General features: G+C 43.2%; 1 pseudogene; it reads left to right on the top strand.

Moving 5' to 3' along the window:
- The first annotated feature begins 13,104 nt into the window (after positions 1-13,104).
- On the top strand, positions 13,105-13,632 carry LOC128112460 (40S ribosomal protein S10-like; annotated as a pseudogene).
- Positions 13,633-17,996: the final 4,364 nt, after the last annotated feature.

The following is a 17,996-nucleotide window of genomic DNA, read 5'->3' as shown; positions in this document are numbered from 1 at the left end:
CTTCAGACTCTAGCTGAACTTGACACTAAACCCTTAAATGCTCATTTCATTTTATTCCTATGAAATGTGCCCAAAGAAAATTCTACTTCTGTCCTTGAGTTTTCACGCACCTCCTACGTTTTCCTTTGCAGTCAAGTATCCTGCTTTGGTTTGGCCTGTGCTTTCATGCACTTGGCAGGTAGATAGAAGTGAGAGCAGTTCAACATCGGCCAGGCATAGTGGTCTGCTAAACTACTGCTCTCCTGTAATCCATTGCTATTAGTCTTGCTCTCCAGGGTAGTAGTCATTTTTACCTCTCTTGTCTAATCTCATGAAATCCAGTAAGTTACAAAATTCCAGGAAAAGTCTGACCAGATTTCACAATGATTTGATTATCCTACACTTCCTACAAGTTCAGCTTCTCCTTTTAAAAAAAAAAAAATCTAAGATGTTACTTTGAAAAAAAAAAAAAAGATTCCTCCTGAAAACAGCACTGCCCAAGAGGACTATTGCCTTTCATAATGTCCTTCCTGGAAAACCTATTATTTTCCATTTATAGCTAGAATCTTCATGTCCATTTCCTCTGCAGTGAACTACTTCCCAGGACTTCCCTTTCTCCTTATAATTACTGCCACAAACATTGGTAAAAGACCAATATTACCAGGGCACAGAAAGCCACAAGAGCATAGTCCATGCTCTTGAAGGAAATTTTTCCATTACATTAGTTTATATAATCAAATAAGAAGTTGTGTTCCACACAAGAGGAGAAGAAACAAACACGTTGAAAAGACTGCATTCTTTTTTGTTTGGTTGGTTTTTGTTTTTTGTTGTTGTTGTTTTGTTGTGGGGTGCTTTTTTTTTTTTTTTTGAGACAAGGTTTCTCTGTGTAGTTTTGGTACCTGTCCTGGATCTCGCTCTGTAAACCAGGCTGGCCTCAAATTCACAGAGATCCGCCTGGCTCTGCCTCCCGAGTGCTGGGATTAAAGGCATGTGCCACCACTGCCCAGCTGAAAAGTTTGCATTCTTGACAAGCATTTATTTATTCAACAATTATTTTAAGAACAGCTACTGCAGAGAAGTGGGATAAATAACAACAAAGTATAATGACATATATGTATGAAAATGCCACAGCAAAACTCATTACATTTTATGCTAACTTTAAAAATTAATTTAAAAGAGAAACAGAAAAATAAAACACAGCTATTATACATAAACTATAAGGAACCTGTAGAATATAGAGAGGACTGCACAAATCCTGTCCTGAAAGAACTTACAGTCTAGAGAGTAGATCAGTGCCTGTTTAAGAGACAGCAGAGCATAGATAGGGAAAGACTCTTGCTGGCAAGAATCTGAAAGGAAGACTGTGAGGACGTGGTAGTTAACTGGCTCATGAGGAACAGGACAGACTTGGAGAGAGGTTGGAAGCTAAAGTGATGAGCATGCAGTTGCCAGAGCAGGAGCAGCATGTGTATAGGAAGGAAATGAGTCAATGCAGATAACCAAAGATTAGATGGCTCAGTAGGATACACGAAGGGGTGTGAGCAGAGATCAAATGCAAAGACAGGTTAGAGCCAAGCCCTGCAATGCGGAGACTACCAGGAGAAAGTCCACACCAGTGAGAATCCTCCAGGGGATGGTAGGCAGAGGAAAAGGAAGGTTTGGAATGAGGCAAAGCCAGAATGCCAAGGTCGACGACACAGTCTTTGTAATAATCGGAGGTTGGGCCTTGATGAAGTTATCGGGTAGCATGACAGGAGAACTGGAGAGGAGGAGGAAGATTTCAAAGACATTTTGAAATCAAAATTGATAGGACTTGGTATCTGGTGGTCTGTGGAAGGAAGGGGCAGAGGAGGGAGCAGTCAAAGTTGACCTTAAGACTGACTGCTTGGGATGGGAAATGAGAATTACAGGATGAGATATTCAGGACAGAAAATGTGAGTGGGAGAGACTATTAAAGATGCCTGATGACTTTTGGAAAATAATATTGCCCGGTTAGAAAAAATTTCAAAGCTAGAGGTAGAAACAAATGTTGAAACCATCTGCCCAGATATGACCACCAAAGCCATGACTTTGAATGAGCCACTATTGTTTTACGTCACAAAGTCAAAAGGTATTTTGCTGATTATCTACTTGGTTTGATGAATGGAGATAGCCAATATCAGATCCTTACAGCCTAGATATTTTACAGGCTGAATGGCCCGGTCTTGTGGTTCAATCAATCAAACTAAACAAATCATCCTCAATCTGCCCTTAGCTTTGGACCGTGTCAATACGTCCAATGGGTGCATGTGCTCACTGAAACTGAAAACCCAATTGAGACACTGATTTGTTGGCATTAATCTCTATGTCTCCAGGGATCTCAGCTACTACCTGGCCAACACCACCATACATCAGCAGCCCACTGAACAGTTTACAGAGCAAATAGCCTTCTCCCCACTTAGCCTGGCACCTACTCACTGCCATTAGAAAGAAATCTCCCCAAGAAAGAGAAAGAACATCACCTTCGTGTCTGAGGGGTGGGGTTGCCCTGGTGAAAGTCACATTTTAAGGAGGAGTGACAGTGCTTCTGGGGGAACTTCATCTAAAGCACAAAGTCAGTATATATCATAGCCAAAACAGTTTCATACTTCCCTGTAGAAACTGCAGTTGGTGACAAGAATTGGTAAGCTATCTCTTTCACTTTTCCTTATACAGAGCACATAGACATCTGGACCCGGAGGAGCTGCAGTCTATCATGCATGAAGAGAGCTCTGCTGTGACCAGTGCTTCCCTCACGGTGGGGAGGGTGCTATCTACCCTTCAGCTCAAGTCCAGTGACTGAGGACCATTCAGGGATCTTGTAGGCTTGTGTCTAACTCTCACTGTAAAAGATAAGCTGAGCTGATGAATAAATCAAGGACTAGCTCTTATTGGACAACCTATACTCAGCGTTTGTCAAGAGGAAAATAATCAGTATTTCCCATGGGCAGAAATGGGTTATATAACAAAGAACTATTATGGCTCATTTTCCTCCTTTCCAATCAGATTTCCCAGAGGGACAAACAGGCCTTCGTGGAAAGTGGCTAAGGACATTGACAGCCATCTAGGCTCTGTATCCCTAATAGGGAACCCTGCACCAAACACCTGTCAGACGCACAAATCACAACCCCATCTAAGACAGTGTCAGTTAAGAAATTCCTGCCCCCCTCAGCTCCTCCTTTCCCTACTCCATTCCAAGCCAAGCCTAACTCCACCCACTGTCTGGGCCACTTCCCCACTGCTGGATGTGAGAGACTTAACGGAGGGAGAGAATATCTGGTTTTGACTTTGAAGTGTTGACATTCTATGAACTGGACTTGCTGAGGAAATACAGCATTTAACAACTTTAAAATGTTGTGTGTTTGCGCTGCCCTGACTGTACTGGATCTTAACAGAGGGGGAGATTGAGTTTGAAATCTCCTTTGGGGTGTTGGTAACGTATTAGCTGTACTTGCTGAAGAAACATTCCTTGACAACTTACATTTCTGTTTGTTTGTTTGTTTGTTTGGTAGTTTGTACCAGGGTCACATTACGGTGCTCCAGGCTGGCCTAGAATCCAGTGTCTTCCTGTCTCAGCTTCATGAATCTGTTATTACAGACGTATGCCACCACACCAAGCTGGAATCATAGTCCCTGTAACTTCCTACATCCATCTCCCTTTCTTTCACTTTTCCTCCCCCACTTTCTCCCTCTTATGCTTCTGCCTCCCAAATGTTGGGATATCAGTTGAACTTTCCATGGCTGGGTACCTATCTGAAATTTTGTTTATCTGAAATGTATCCAGGATTGGTGGGTCCACCATGTCACCTGCACACACTGTTCCTCCCTCTTATCCATGGTCTACAAAGATTTCCATGGATCTGAGGAACATCATTGGTGGGGGATGACCACAATAGCAAACAGAACGGAAAGTGCTCTGATTCAGACTTAGCCTCATTTGTAAACACACAGCAGAGGTGGGCAAGCCGCAGCACACGCAGAAGGAAACTATCACCCAAGTGTCAGCTGAGCTCATCTCATCCTGAGAGAATTCCATAAAATTAGCTGACAGTCTCCTCCCAAATATCTCTGCAAATCCCCAAAAGTCAGCAACCCATCCCGAGGCTCCTCAATGTGCTCTACATGCTGTTCCTCACATTTAGAAGAGACTCTCCCTCACGCTCCCTGAAACACTCCCACTGCAGCCCATTACCTTTCAGCCTGGAGTTAGCCTCTGAACAGGGCACATAAGCATCCTCTGCCTTTGAACGTCCTAGGCAGGTAGCTGGTGATGTCTAACCTGTGCTGTTCCCACGGACTGATAGCCTTACGCTAGGTGGCTTTTCCCTAGTTTTTCCTGTTTCTTGCTCCGGCTCCCTTTGCCTTCTCATCCAGAAAATCCTCGTTTACTTTTTATGCTGATTGGTTTGGCTATTTCTGTGCTTCAGTGCTCCTTCCAAATCATGCCCTGGGGGCATCATCTTTGCTAAATAAAAGGCTATTTACTCCAGAGAGAAATAACGCTACTTCCTTCCAGGCTGTAGCTGCAGCAGCCACTCGTGGTTTAAATAGCAATTGCTCTATCTTGGTCACAAGACGCAGCAACAGGGTTTGATTTGGAGGGGAGGGATGATTATAGCTACAGCGTGGTGGCAGGTGTCGGAGCTCCTGACCCTCAAGGAGTCCGACAGCAGAGGGTGCACTGATTGAAATGGCATTAAAAGTGTGGTTCTGAATAAAGTCAGCATGGGCCCTTTTTACTTTTCCTGTATCTCTACAGAGAGAGAGAGAGAGAGAGAGAGAGAGAGAGAGAGAGAGAGAGAGAGAGAGAGAGACTCTTCCTTTGGTAGCCGTGAGATACGGTGGCCATCAGTCTCCCTGACAGTGAAACACTATGGAGTTAGTCCTGATTCAGCAGAAGGCCGGTGACTTTCCAGTTTTATGAAGACTTATGCATCCAGAACAAAGGCAATGGGCAAAGGGTTTTAGCACCACACCGGCTGTTGAATTATTGAACCCGGCCTCACTGGAGTCCTTGCTCTGGTACCGGAAGGTTAAGAACTCTTGTCAGCAAGTACTGACAGCTCAAGCAACCTAGGGGAGCTATCACAGAGGGACGCGAAAGAATAAAAAAGAAATATCCTCCATCCTCACCAAAGCAGCCAAGAGGATCTTAAGCCTTGACCGGTGGTGTGTTCCATTTTTTTATAAAAACCTTAGGTGTGGGAACATCCATCTTTAGCAGCAGTAGCCCAAACAGAAGTGATGGTAGGAACAGTCTAGCAGGCTAAGATCAGCAACTCTGTGGAAGCAAAGAGGCGTATGGCTACAAATCTGGGCTCAGCAAACAGTGGTGAGGAAAAATTGTGGATGGTGTGAGCACCCTTTAGAGGGGGGCTCTGTAAAAGTTTGTGTTTCCTTGAGTCAACAAGAAGCCAGTCAACTGGGGGTTTTGCTGGCTGCTGTTGACATTCGGGTTTAGTATGATGTGACTGCATTTGCAATCAGCAGCTGCTAAATCCCGAGATATTTGGATTACATGACTAAAAACGGCTTTTGTCTCTAAGTCCGTGAATTTACAGAGATACAAGGTTGCACTGCTGTGGAATTATTCTGTGACTTTAACTCATTCTACTGACAATGTTTTCCAGAATGCTATGAGAGAAATTTCCATGCAAAATATTGCAAGCAACATAGGCAATCGTATCTAAATAATGACTGTGGTGGCTGTTAGATTAAATGCTTTACCACCTTATCTGATTTAATCCTTAACATTGTCCAAAGAAGAAGTTGTACTTCTCTCTCTCTCTTCTTCCCTCCGTCCTCTTTCTTGTTATTTAGCCCAGGCTGCCCTAGAACTCATGTTCCTCTAGTCTTCACCTTCCAGGTGCTAGAATTATCTATCTTTTAGATATGGGCAAAGTTCAAAGATTTGAATAATTGAAGCTCAGTTGACTAATATTAGGGTAGGATGACCCGTCGACTTGTGGAGCTATCCCTGACGCCCTTCCTTAAATGCCCTTTCTCTGAAGTCAGCTTCCCTAAGACTGAATTTGGGATGATGCCTCCCGTGGATTGACTTAGTGAGGAAGTCCTCCCCAGGGTCACTAAGAAGGTCAAAGAGTCAAGTAGGAGATCTGCGGAAAAGAACCACAGAAGTGACGCCCAGATCTTGTGGGGGAGCCTGGTGTTGGGAGGCGGGGGGGGGGGGGGGGGGGGGGGGGGGGTGGGGGGGGGGGGGGGGCACACGATACCTCAGAGCTTTCTAAGCAGAAGTGTCTTCACACCTGTCAGTCAGCACTGTGCCCATAGGAAACATCCGCCGGCACTAGCAAAGCAAATCACACCGAACCCATTGAAACATAAGGGTAAACGGGATCCGACAGGTCTGCCCAGAGTATTGCCATTGTCCGCTGAGCCCATTCAACAGCAACGCTGGCCCACAGCCAGCTACAGTCCTCACATGCTATCCCAGTGAGAAGAGAATTAGAGGGAGCCTTCCCAACCAGGGCTTCTGGCTCACAGTCTCTACCTGGGAAGAGGAGAAAGGCACGTCAGCCTTTCAGTGAAAATGAGCTGCGAGTTTGGGAGCCTGGCATTTTCAAGTTTCTATAGGATACATGGGGTTGGGGGGGAGGGCAGCTAGATGAGTGGCCAGAGAACCTCAGCCTTTTCAACCCCAAGCGGAAATGTACTTCCCATGCCTCCTCCACCACGGCATGAATCCATGGTTCTGGGCAAGTCATAAGCCCTGTGAGCCTCAGGTCCCCTAGCAGGAAAAGGAAGACAATTATCTCCCCCGGAATGTGCTGCAATAAGCAACAAGATGACACCTGTTAAAGTACTTTGTAAATGGCCGTTGGTAGATGAATACACGCTATTAGCAACATCAGCTTGTATGTAGTTAAACAGAAACAATCGGTTTCCATTACACTGAGCTCATAGAATTCCATGATCCGCATGTGGATGGATACAAAATAACAAATTTAATAACAACATTAAGTGTAAATTCAGGGAAACGGAAGGTTACTTTTTTTTTCTTTTCTTTTTTTTTTTCTTTTGGTTTTTCGAGACAGGGTTTCTCTGTGTAGCTTTGCGCCTTTCCTGAAACTCACTTGATAGCCCAGGCTGGCCTCGAACTCAGAGATCTGCCTGGCTCTGCCTCCCAAGTGCTGGGATTAAAGGCGTGCGCCACCACCTGAAGGTTTCTTTCTAATCCACCGAGAAACCTGCGTCTGCTTGTGTTCACTAACATCTCCATCCAAGCCACCGTTCAGCTGGAGGTTAAATAGATTTGAAAAGAGAGCAGCCTTGAGCTTCAGGAAAGCCCAGCTCCCAAAGACACAAAGGAGCCAGGCCACCTCAAGAGTGACCTCCAGCTCCCAGCTCTCACTCATCCTGCAGCTTTAGCTGTCCCCACCCTCTCTGCCAGACCGGAACTGAATTCACCACAACTCCTATGGTAAACCCATTCACGCGAAGGTCAACGGGGCACAGCTGTAACCAGGACTCTCTCCAAGGTCTGGGGAAAGTGAGTTGTGAATGGTGGCGTGCCGATTTGAATGCTCCAGGCCTGAAGTTAAAGTAAGCGCTGTTTGTGAAGAATCTTGCTCTTCAGAGTGACTTCTCATCCTGAACAGAAAGACTCTCCACCATGGCACTCTCTCTCTCTCTCTCTCTCTCTCTCTCTCTCTCTCTCTCTCTCTCTCTCTCTCTCTCTCTCTCTCTCTCTCAGCTGTGTCCTGTGAAAGTAAAGGAAGCATTTTAAGATCAGAACAACTCGAGCTTCACTCCCGCCTTCAGCTTCCACCAGCTTTGTGACTCTGAACCTTGGTTTTCTCATCTGTGAAATGGACGTGTGAATACCTCCCCACAAATCACTGCAAAAATGCCTGTAAACTACAGAGCTGTGTGTGCTGCTTGGCAGACGTCCAACAACTTCCACGAAAAAAAATCAACACTAATACATAAAAGGACTGGACAACTGCCTTTGACATAATAAAACATTAATTATTATTACACCCTTCAGAAAGCACTTCAGGGATTTGTCCTCAGAAGGCATGTAATAAATCGTGGTTAAACTCATGAATATACAAATGGTTGTGTCCAACAAGCTTTTTAATTCATAGAAAGGAGAGAACATTCCTGAGATTTTTCTGGAAGAACTCCTGCCTGAGCTGCAGAGAAAGTTCAAGACCAACTCATGTAACTTAGGGATATTTTATCTCAAAATAAAAAGTAAAAATGAATAAAAGACTGCAGATGTAACTCAGAGGTAGCCTTCACATAGCATGGATGAGGCCCTTAGTTGACATCTATCTGGCACCCCTTCTCCCAAGAAAGAAAAAGGAAATTTTTACATCCTGGCTGGGCATAAAAAGATACATCACACACACACACACACACACACACACACACACACACACACACACACACATACACACACACACACACACACACACACACACACACACACATACACACACACACACACTACACTAGGAATTGAATTTAGGACCTTGGACATAGCTAGGCAAGTCTTCAACCACTGAACTATATACCCAGACTTTATCTATTTTTTTTTAATTTTGAGTAAATATATCCTTAAGTTACATAGGTTGTCCTTGAACTCATTCCACAGCTCAGACAGACCAGGAATTTGTGATCATTCTACTTCAGCCCCCCAAACAGCTGAAAGTATAAGCCTGCACTACCAGGCACAGCCATCCCAAACATCTTTTGAGTGGCCTGTGCCTCACCTCAGGCTTCATGCACCATACAGTCATCATATCCATTCCTCCCTTCATGGGACCAGGACAAGGCCTCTGAGCTGTGGGCAGCACATTCAGCCTTCCCAGGTGAAGGCCTGGCCTCACAGGCTGTGAGTCACCAACTCTTTCTGGCTTAGAGATTGACAGTTGGTGCTGGAGATGTTCTCTCCTCTTTCTGCCTTTTCACATGGTGGAACCTGTGTGTACATGCACCTCTGATGTCCCTTTTGTGTGTCCACAGTTGCTCTTGTACAACACCAATCAGATTGAAATAAAGGTTCCCTAGTGGCCTCACTTGAACTTACCTCTTGTGTGTATGTATACACACACACACACACACACACACACACACACACACACACACACACACATTTTTTGTTGTTGTTGTTTTGAGACAGGGTTTCTCTATGTAGCCCTGGCTGTACTGGAACTTGCTCTGTAGACCAGGCTGGCCTCAAACTCACCAAGATTGTCCTGCCTCTGCCTCCCGAGGCTGGGATCAAAGGCATGCACCATCACTGCTTGGTTTATATATATATTTAAATTACCTATTTAAAGGTCATATCTCCAAATACAGTCACATTCTGAGGCACTAAGGCATTATTTATTTGGTGTGGTGGGAGGTAAGTGTGGTGCATGCATGCCACTGCACACATATGAAGATAAGTGGAAAACTTTTCTGACGTCCATTCTCTCCTTCTTTGAGGACAAAGGATCTCTCCTGTCGCTTTGCTATACTGCTGCATACTCCAGGCTAGCTAGCCGAGGAGCTTCTCGTGGATCTCTGTCGCCACCTCCTAACGCAGCGTAGGAGTGCTGGGATTAAAAATGAACGCTACTGTAATTCACTTTTATGTCGGTTCTGGGGAATCAAACTTGGGTCATCAGGCTTGCAGAGCAAGTCATCTCCCCAGCTCAATGTCAGGGGTTTAATATATGAATAGCAGCTTGCCACAATTCACCTGCAGCGAAAACTACGATTTCCTCGTTAATGGTAAGGATCTTAACGTCTCCTATGTGCAAAAACTGACGAAGGAAGGATTTCAGTTGAAGTCTGTATTAGTCACTTTTCTGTTGCTGTGACAGAGTACCTTGAGCAAGGCAAATTCAGGAAGAGAGAGTTTATTTGGGCTTCAAGTGGAGATTCCCTTATGGCAGGGGAGGCGTGGCACCAGGTATTTGAAGCAGGAAGCTGAGAGATGACACCTTCAACCACAAACCTAAAGCAGAGAGAGTCCATTAGAAGTGGGGCAAGGCTCCAAACTCTCAAAGCCCATCCCCAGTGACATGCTTCCTCCAGCCAGGCTCTACCTCCTACCAGTCCTTCAACCTCTCCAAACTGCACCACCAACTGGGAAGGAAGTATTGAAATACCTGAACCTGGAGGGACGTTTCTCATTCAAACCACCACAATTTCTGTTTGGCATGCAAGTCTATTATCGTCGCCGTATAACACTGTCTCTAAAAGCTGATGAGTCATGCAAAGGCAAGAGGCTGAGTGACAACCAGCAGTATTTACAGGTTACCGACACGTATGGAAGAAGGATCTGAGTGAATGGCTTGTTTAGAAGACTGCTTTGAAATGCATAATGAGCATAAGCCCTGTGGTTGGGGATCAATTTGTCCCTTTGTTACTATAGAAAATCTCTCTAAGCAACTGAAAAATCTGCAGTCCGCCCATGCACAGGCATATACCTGCCCTGGCTAATTACTGAAGACATTGTTCAAAGAAGGCTCCTAATTAAAGTGTGCATGGCCTATGCCAAAACATGAGCGCAGCATCCCTAACAGTTTGTAATCCATCTGGTCTCCAGGCCCATATACCAGTGTCAGGTATGGCTCCTGTCCCCAAGGCTACCTACCTTCTTTTTTGGTGGGGGAGGGTGGTCCATGGTGGATTATGAATCAATAAACACTCAGTCAATTCCCTGGACTCTGCTGACATATATGGCCAGTTTTCTCTCGTGATTAATTACACTTGTTTTTGCAAGAGAATTAATTCACTTTTCTGGAGAGTTTTCTGGTTTTCTGCTATTAAAAAGCCAATCTCAACAATCCCCTAGCTCAGCAGGAATAGAATCTGGTTCAGTATGGCTGATCAAAATTGTCAAAATCTATGACTCTAAAAAAAGAACATGGTTATAACTAGAAAGGAGGACATAAATGTGTATGGGAGTAGTGTAATATACACGAACATAAACCTCTTATAATTATGGTGTTTCATATTAAGGTATACAGTAGATATCTTTTTTCATGGTTTCCACCTATTTCAAAAAGCCTACTAACTTACCTACAAGCAAATCAGATATTACATGTTTCAGATAATAATATAGTCAAGAAAGAAGAGCAGATAATAGAAGACATGTTCACAATTAGGCAGAACTCTCTTCAAACAAAGAAGAACCCTCAGTTAATTAATGTTTGTCAAGAACTTTAAAATCATATAATTCAACAACCTAGACATTCCCACCTGAAGATAGGGAGACAAAGAATTGGTGGAGGGAGCTGCCTCGGCTGGATCAAGGTCTTGTCTTGCTCGGTGATTCATCAAATTCGCCAGCGAGGAAGAGGGAAAACATCACACACACACACAAGGTAGCTCCAACTTAAAAGCTACTGTTCTCTCTCTCTTTCTCTCATTTGTCTTCATGAGTGAAGGGGGGATACTCCTTCTGAAAATCATTTCACAGGAGCAGTACCATCAGTTCTTAATTGTTAATATCACAACTTGTTATTTATTGAACATCAACAGTGCATTATATGTCTGCAACACAGATAGCTCCAAGTCTTAAATCAAAGTAGCTCACTTAAAAATGTGGATCTTTAGCAATGTTGTTTTGAGAGGGGTGTGTGTGTGTGTGTGTGTGTGTGTGTGTGTGCGCGCGCGCAAGTGTACATGTGCACATGCATGCATGCTTAGTGTGATCTTGGGAAACGAGCTGGATAATGGGATGCTCCTTGCCTTTGATAGAGTGTCTTCCTAACATCTGTATTTTCCCGCCTACTGGTTAGATTATTTATCTGTAAATCAAAGACTGAAAACTATGGAAGGGACCCTGAAAAATCAACATCTTATAATCTCCAAATGTATCTGACCAAACCCCTATCTTAGTAAAGTATTTGAAAAAGTACTCTGTTGATTTTATATGACCACTTGCAAGCTATACACATACACTACTGAACTGATACATCATGATTCTTATAATGCGTTCAAAAGAGAAAAACTGTATGGATAACATAGAGGTAAAAAGTTTTAAGATGATTTTTGCTTGATTGTACTCTTAGGAACAAAGAAGATTTGCTCTCACTAAAAAGGATGCTGCCATCGAAAACATTTCTAAACTAAGAAGAATGCAATAGATTGTTTCACCTTTTTTTTTTAAATCTTGTCTTGGTATTTTGGGGATACAAGGATTTGAAAGTCCAGTGCAGCTTCCCTGGCTGTCATTGCTAAGGAAGATGCTTTACAAAAATATGTCCATCCAAATATTAGGGAAAAAGCAGGGTTGGCTGCCTTCATACATTATGAAACTACTAAATTCCACCCACCAGTTTTGGAAAAGTTTTTGTCAAAATTCACTAGTAAGTTTCATTTTTTCCCTTTCCTACCACTTGTTTTTCTCCCCAATAAATTAGAACTCACTGTATTTTTATTTATTTAATGAGTGAGTTCTTTGAAATACACTGAAATGACTTTAAAACCAATTATGAAAATTGATTACTACATCTTGATTTTAAAGGATTGTACCTAGGCAGCCTTGGCAACAAAAATAACATTAATGATGGAAACATTTCTTGGCCATTATGAACAAAATACTTTCTCTGTAGCACAAAATTGGTTTTCTTTTATTAATGTTTTCTCCTCTTTAGAAAGCAATGACAGTTTAATTGACTAATTAAAAAGTCTTCATTTAAAGCCTACCCTTCTTGTCCTAACCCATTTAGGGGTTGTAGGGCTGCCTCTTCCCTCTTCTGGGATTCCATTTCCTCTGCTGTCCATGGAGGTAGTTGTTTGCTTCTGCTCTTGTAAGCTGTATGATGGGCAATGACTGAACTCAAAGGAGCCTCTTCCTGGCTCATATATAAAAATGGGATCTGTTAAAAGTGAGGCTTTCCTTGTTTTTAAATTTTTCTAAGATGCCTACTACCAATAGCCATTTGTCATCACAGGAAAATAGCACAATTATACATGTCTTTTGTCAAAAAAATTTAAAAGTACAACTTTGATTACTTTAACTTACCCCAGTATGATCCACAAACCTCTCTGTGACACAATGAAAGATGAAACCATTATCCCTGCATTAAAATTATCATGAAGGTCCCTTTCTAGCCTGTCTTGGACCCTGCAGCCTCCACGATGTTGATGCCTAAGAAGACCCAGATTGCCATCTACAAACTCCTTTTTAAGGAAGGAGTGATGATTGCCGAGAAAAGTGTCCATATGTCCAAACATCCCGAGCTGTCAGATAAGAATGTGCCCAGACTTCACTTAATGAAGGCCTCAAGGCTATGTGAAGGAATAGTTTGCCGGGAGACATTTCTATTGGTACCTAATGAACGAGGGAGGGCATGCAGTATCTCTGAGATGATTTCTACCGACCTTCAGAGACCATGCCTGCCACCATACACTGTGGCCATCCTGAAACTGACAAGCCTCAGCCCAAAGGTCCAGAGGGTGAGTAACTTCAAAATTAACAAGAGGGGAGGCAGAGACCCCTACAGAAGGAGTGCTGTGTGCTCCCTGGGGCTGACCAGAAAGCTGAGGCCGGGGCTGGCTCATCAACTGAATTCCAGTGTAGAGTCAGCTTTGGTCGTGGACATGGTCAGCCACCTCACCTCAATGAAGGTGGAGACTGTGCTGTGTTGGATAAACTTTAAAGAAAAGTGTGGGGGAAAAAATCATCATAAAGATTCTACTTGTAATTCTGCTATTTAAGATGATTAGTCCATAGATTTTTGTTAATGAAGCCCCAATTTACTACAATACATGGAAACATAGTGCTATAAATGAACAAATGAAGAAACTGTTACATTCTTTGGTGTCAGAGGACTCGAGCCCTTGCTAGGGTATCCTAGGCTATATGATTCACTAGACACTTAAAAACCAGTAATCTTGCTTCCCTTTCTTCCTTCTTTCCTTTCTTCTTTCTTTTTCCCTCTTTCCTTCTTTCTTCCTTTCTTTCTTTCCCTTTAGATAAATACACAAGGGATAACATTTCTTTTCTCCCTTCCACTATGGAGTCTGCTGCTGTGGTCCAGCAGTTGACTGAAAAAGCTTCTCTGGATTCTACAGCAGATTTCTGGGGTGCAGCCTGCTGCTCCGCGCAGCACGAGTTAGCTTAACAACTTGATAACTATCTACACTCCCCACATGGGTGGCTCCTGGATCACACTTCCGACAGGTGGCCATCTTTTTTAAGTATCTCTGATGACAAAGAGCTAGTGACCTTGCAGTGTAATCCACCTCATTATTAGACAGCTGTGATTGTCAGAAAGCATGTTTTTCCTTTCCTGTAGTTTTAGCTACTGCTGGATTATTTTACTCCCTGGTGCCGCAAAGAAACCAAGTCACCACTATCCTACCTTCCATGATCCCTCTGTCCTGGATAGTTATATGTCAACTTGATGGGCTAGAGTCATCTGAGAGGAGAGAACCTCATTTGAAAAATAACTCTATAAGATCAGGCTGTAGGCAGGCAAGGCTTTAGGGCATTTTCTTAATTAATGGTTGGTAGGGTAGGGCCTAGTCCATTGTGGATGGGAACACCCCTGGGTTGGTGGTCCCAGGTTCTATAAGAAAGCTAGGTGAGCAAGACAGGGGGAGCAAGCCAGGAAGTGACACCCCTCCATGGCCTCTGTGTCAGCTCCTGCCTCCAGGTTTCCACCCAGTTCGAGTTCCTGCCTTGACTTCCCTCAGTGGACTGTGACTCAGGATATATAAGCCACATAAGCCCTTCCCTCTCCGAGTTGCCTTTAGTCATGGTCTTTTATCACAGCAATAGTAACCTTAACTAAGACAGCCTCTGTCGTCTCTAAACCCTTAAATCGATGCCCACTTGTTTGGGTTTCTACAGTGTTTGTCCCATTCCCGTCCCCTTCTCCTGGCTGCTCCTTCTTAGAGACATGCTGCCCTGTGTCCTGCCTATGTGTGCCACCAGGTCACATCAGAGAGCTGTAGGTGTGTGACCTCTTCGGATTGCTGCAGTTGCTTTGCTATTTTCAAAGAGATTCCTCATCACCAGATTAGGTTTGCCTGTGTTCTCTGTGTGGGTGTTTTATGCTGAAATATCTTTCATCATCAAGCTGAAGGATTTTTCTCACTCTCTTCAAGACACTCCTTCTGCTGTCAACATGTATGTAATATACTTGCTCACAGTCCCAATGGCATGATATCTGCTTATTGCCTGAATCGTAGTGTTACCATAGAAAACAGGGTATTAGAACAAAAGCTGAAGCTAGGATTGCATGTCAATTGATATCAGTGAAGGTCCAACTCTGCTTCAGGAGACACTTTTCTATCCCCTCAAATCCCCCTAATAAGACGAGAATATTAGTGACTATCCTCTAGCTCTCAGGACGTTTTAGTGATAATTAGATGAATGAGCTGGGTGTGGTGGCTCATACTTGTAATTCCAGTACTCAGAGGCTGGGGAGTGCTTGGGAGGATCACAAGAATTCAAGACCAGCCTGGAGTACACAGTGACCTCAGCACTAGCCTGATCTACAACTTGGACCCATCCTCAAAATAAAAAAAAGAATTAGATGAGTTGCAAATGAGCCCTTAAAAGGAGTGTGTGAGCATGTTTATGTGTGTGTATGTGTTTACAATGCAACCTGTAGGCACTTAATAAATATTAATGGGGAAATTAAACATATAAACATGCAGATAAATGACAGAGAGCATACTGAATAATGACAAGAAAGGGGGATCAGAAAAATAGGTAAGACATAACATCAATTCAAGCTCTTGGCATCTTAAGCCAGTATCTGTCGCCAGTGGCAACACCAGATGAATCACAATGTTTTTGGTCCAGTGCAGTGTTTAAAGAATGCAAGGCTTACTTTCTGGAAAGGCATCATCTTACCCATGGTTTCCACAGCTCTGTGCAGTTAATGAGGCGTCTAGTCGCACCTGTTCAAAATTGCTCAGGAAGAAATGTAATGAGTAAGAGGCAGAGCAAGAGAAGAGGTTCACATTCATCAGTGCACGTTTCTACTCTTCCAGGGACAGCAAAATATTCAATTGCCAAACATCAAATCCCATTTGACTGTTTAAGTAAGAAGTGATGATTAATATCAGGTTAAAAGTATGTGCCATTCCACATTTGGTTATATAAAACATGCTAATGGCATATATATAGATATATATAGATATATATCTATATATATGAATTACAATTTTTTTTTTTTTTTTTTTTTTTGGTTTTTCGAGACAGGGTTTCTCTGTGTAGCTTTGCGCCTTTCCTGGAACTTGCTTTGGAGACCAGGCTGGCCTCGAACTCACAGAGATCCGCCTGGCTATTGCTTATTTCATGTGAGAATGAGAAACACGGTAATTATTTTTTTTACCGTGTTTCTCATTCTCACATGAAATAAGCAATACAGGATGTTTGCACCTATACATTTAGTCATTCGTCCACTTTAAAAAAAAGTGATTGCCTATGCTAGCTACAGCACCACTAAGATGAATAACCTTGTAGGCTGGGTATGGGAGACTGGGGTCAGTATTTAAAAGCACAAGTATATGTTAGATCACAGATTGACAACTCAGGGTGTTGTGGGCTGACAGGTGATCAGTTATGACCATGTAACAGCTCTGAGAAATCACTGCAGCAAATTTCAGTAGAAAGGGATTTGGTGAATTAAATGCTCATGAAATCTTAAGATCAGAAGAAACAGCCTCTGTTAGGACTCTGAAGAAATGAGTCCTAAAACAATACTTAAGAACAGCAACCCCAATGGCAGCTGCCTTCTATGGCATTTTCAGGAGGTCTGGGAATCAAGATGTTTGCCAATGAAACCAGTGGTTCCAGGAACACACTTCATTTGCAACTCTCCATGGGTTGTAATAGTTAATCCCCATTACTTTCTCACTTAAGAGTGGGAAGTGGGGCCGGGCGGTGGTGGTGCACGCCTTTAATCCCAGCACTCAGGAGGCAGAGCCAGGTGGATCTCTGTGAGTTCAAGGCCAGCCTGGGCTACCAAGTGAGTTCCAGGAAAGGTGCAAAGCTACACAGAGAAACCCTGTCTCGAAAAACCAAAAAAAAAAAAAGAGAGAGTGGAAAGTGGGAACAAAGGCTAACAGATTGCCATTTCTCTCACTATTTAATTCAGGTCTGAATTTGTCTTGTGAGAATACAGCTGCTTAGAAGAGCCCAAAGTCACATCCAGAAACCTAGCTGCAAAGGAGTCTCTTTCCCACATGTGCAGCAGAGGAACACAGAAGAGTCGTAAGAGTTATGGCTGTAATGAGCCATTGTACTCACTTGATCAGCAGAAGATCATAAGATGGAGAAAGCCTTTGACAGAGAAGGGGGATAAGCTAAAGGCAGGAGGAATAGGGAGTTCTGATGAGCTTGAACAGAACCCAGATACCCCATTTTTAAATGTCCAATTATTTTTGGTCATCATCAGTCCTGACATTGTAAAACTAAAGTTAAAGCCACATGAGTGTGGTGTTCTGGTGGAATAAATATGAACTAAGAGTTAAGAGAGAGCAGTGCAGCAGTGTTCCCCCTGGTTCTTCCACTAATAATGTCCCCTGGGAGGTCACTTAACATATCTGGCTTCAGTTTTCCCATTGATAAAATAGGGAGAGTTTCCATTGTTCTCTGATAACAGGAATTAATAAGAAATAGAATCATCAAAACACATCATCTTATAAGTAGTTGCACACACAACAGCTCCACAGTCTACTTAGTGGAGCGAAGGAAGGTCTTCATGGTATTTGTGTAGAGACTTGGTAACCAGTAAATTCCTTTCCTGATAATACAGTACTACAATTTTGTTAGGATAATTTGAGAGCAGTGGCTAGTCAACAAACACTCGCTGATATCAAATAAAATTGCAATAATGATGGAATTCAGTTTTCTTTGGAAATGCATGTCTCTACCCAGTTTTCCTCCCACACCATGTTGCAGAAATGCTAATCATGCAACACGTGCTGACTGGCCAGGCAAACAGATGACAGCGCCAGAGCTTTGCATTGTTTGCCAGACGTGGTGCTCAGCCAAGGTGAGCACTTGGCAA

The sequence above is a fragment of the Peromyscus californicus genome, unplaced genomic scaffold (assembly GCF_007827085.1).
Source record: "Peromyscus californicus insignis strain IS unplaced genomic scaffold, ASM782708v3 Scaffold_17__1_contigs__length_78620276, whole genome shotgun sequence".
Classification (NCBI taxonomy): domain Eukaryota; kingdom Metazoa; phylum Chordata; class Mammalia; order Rodentia; family Cricetidae; genus Peromyscus; species Peromyscus californicus.
The sequence above is the reverse complement of the archived record's forward strand: the minus strand, read 5'-3'. Positions and strand labels throughout refer to the sequence as shown.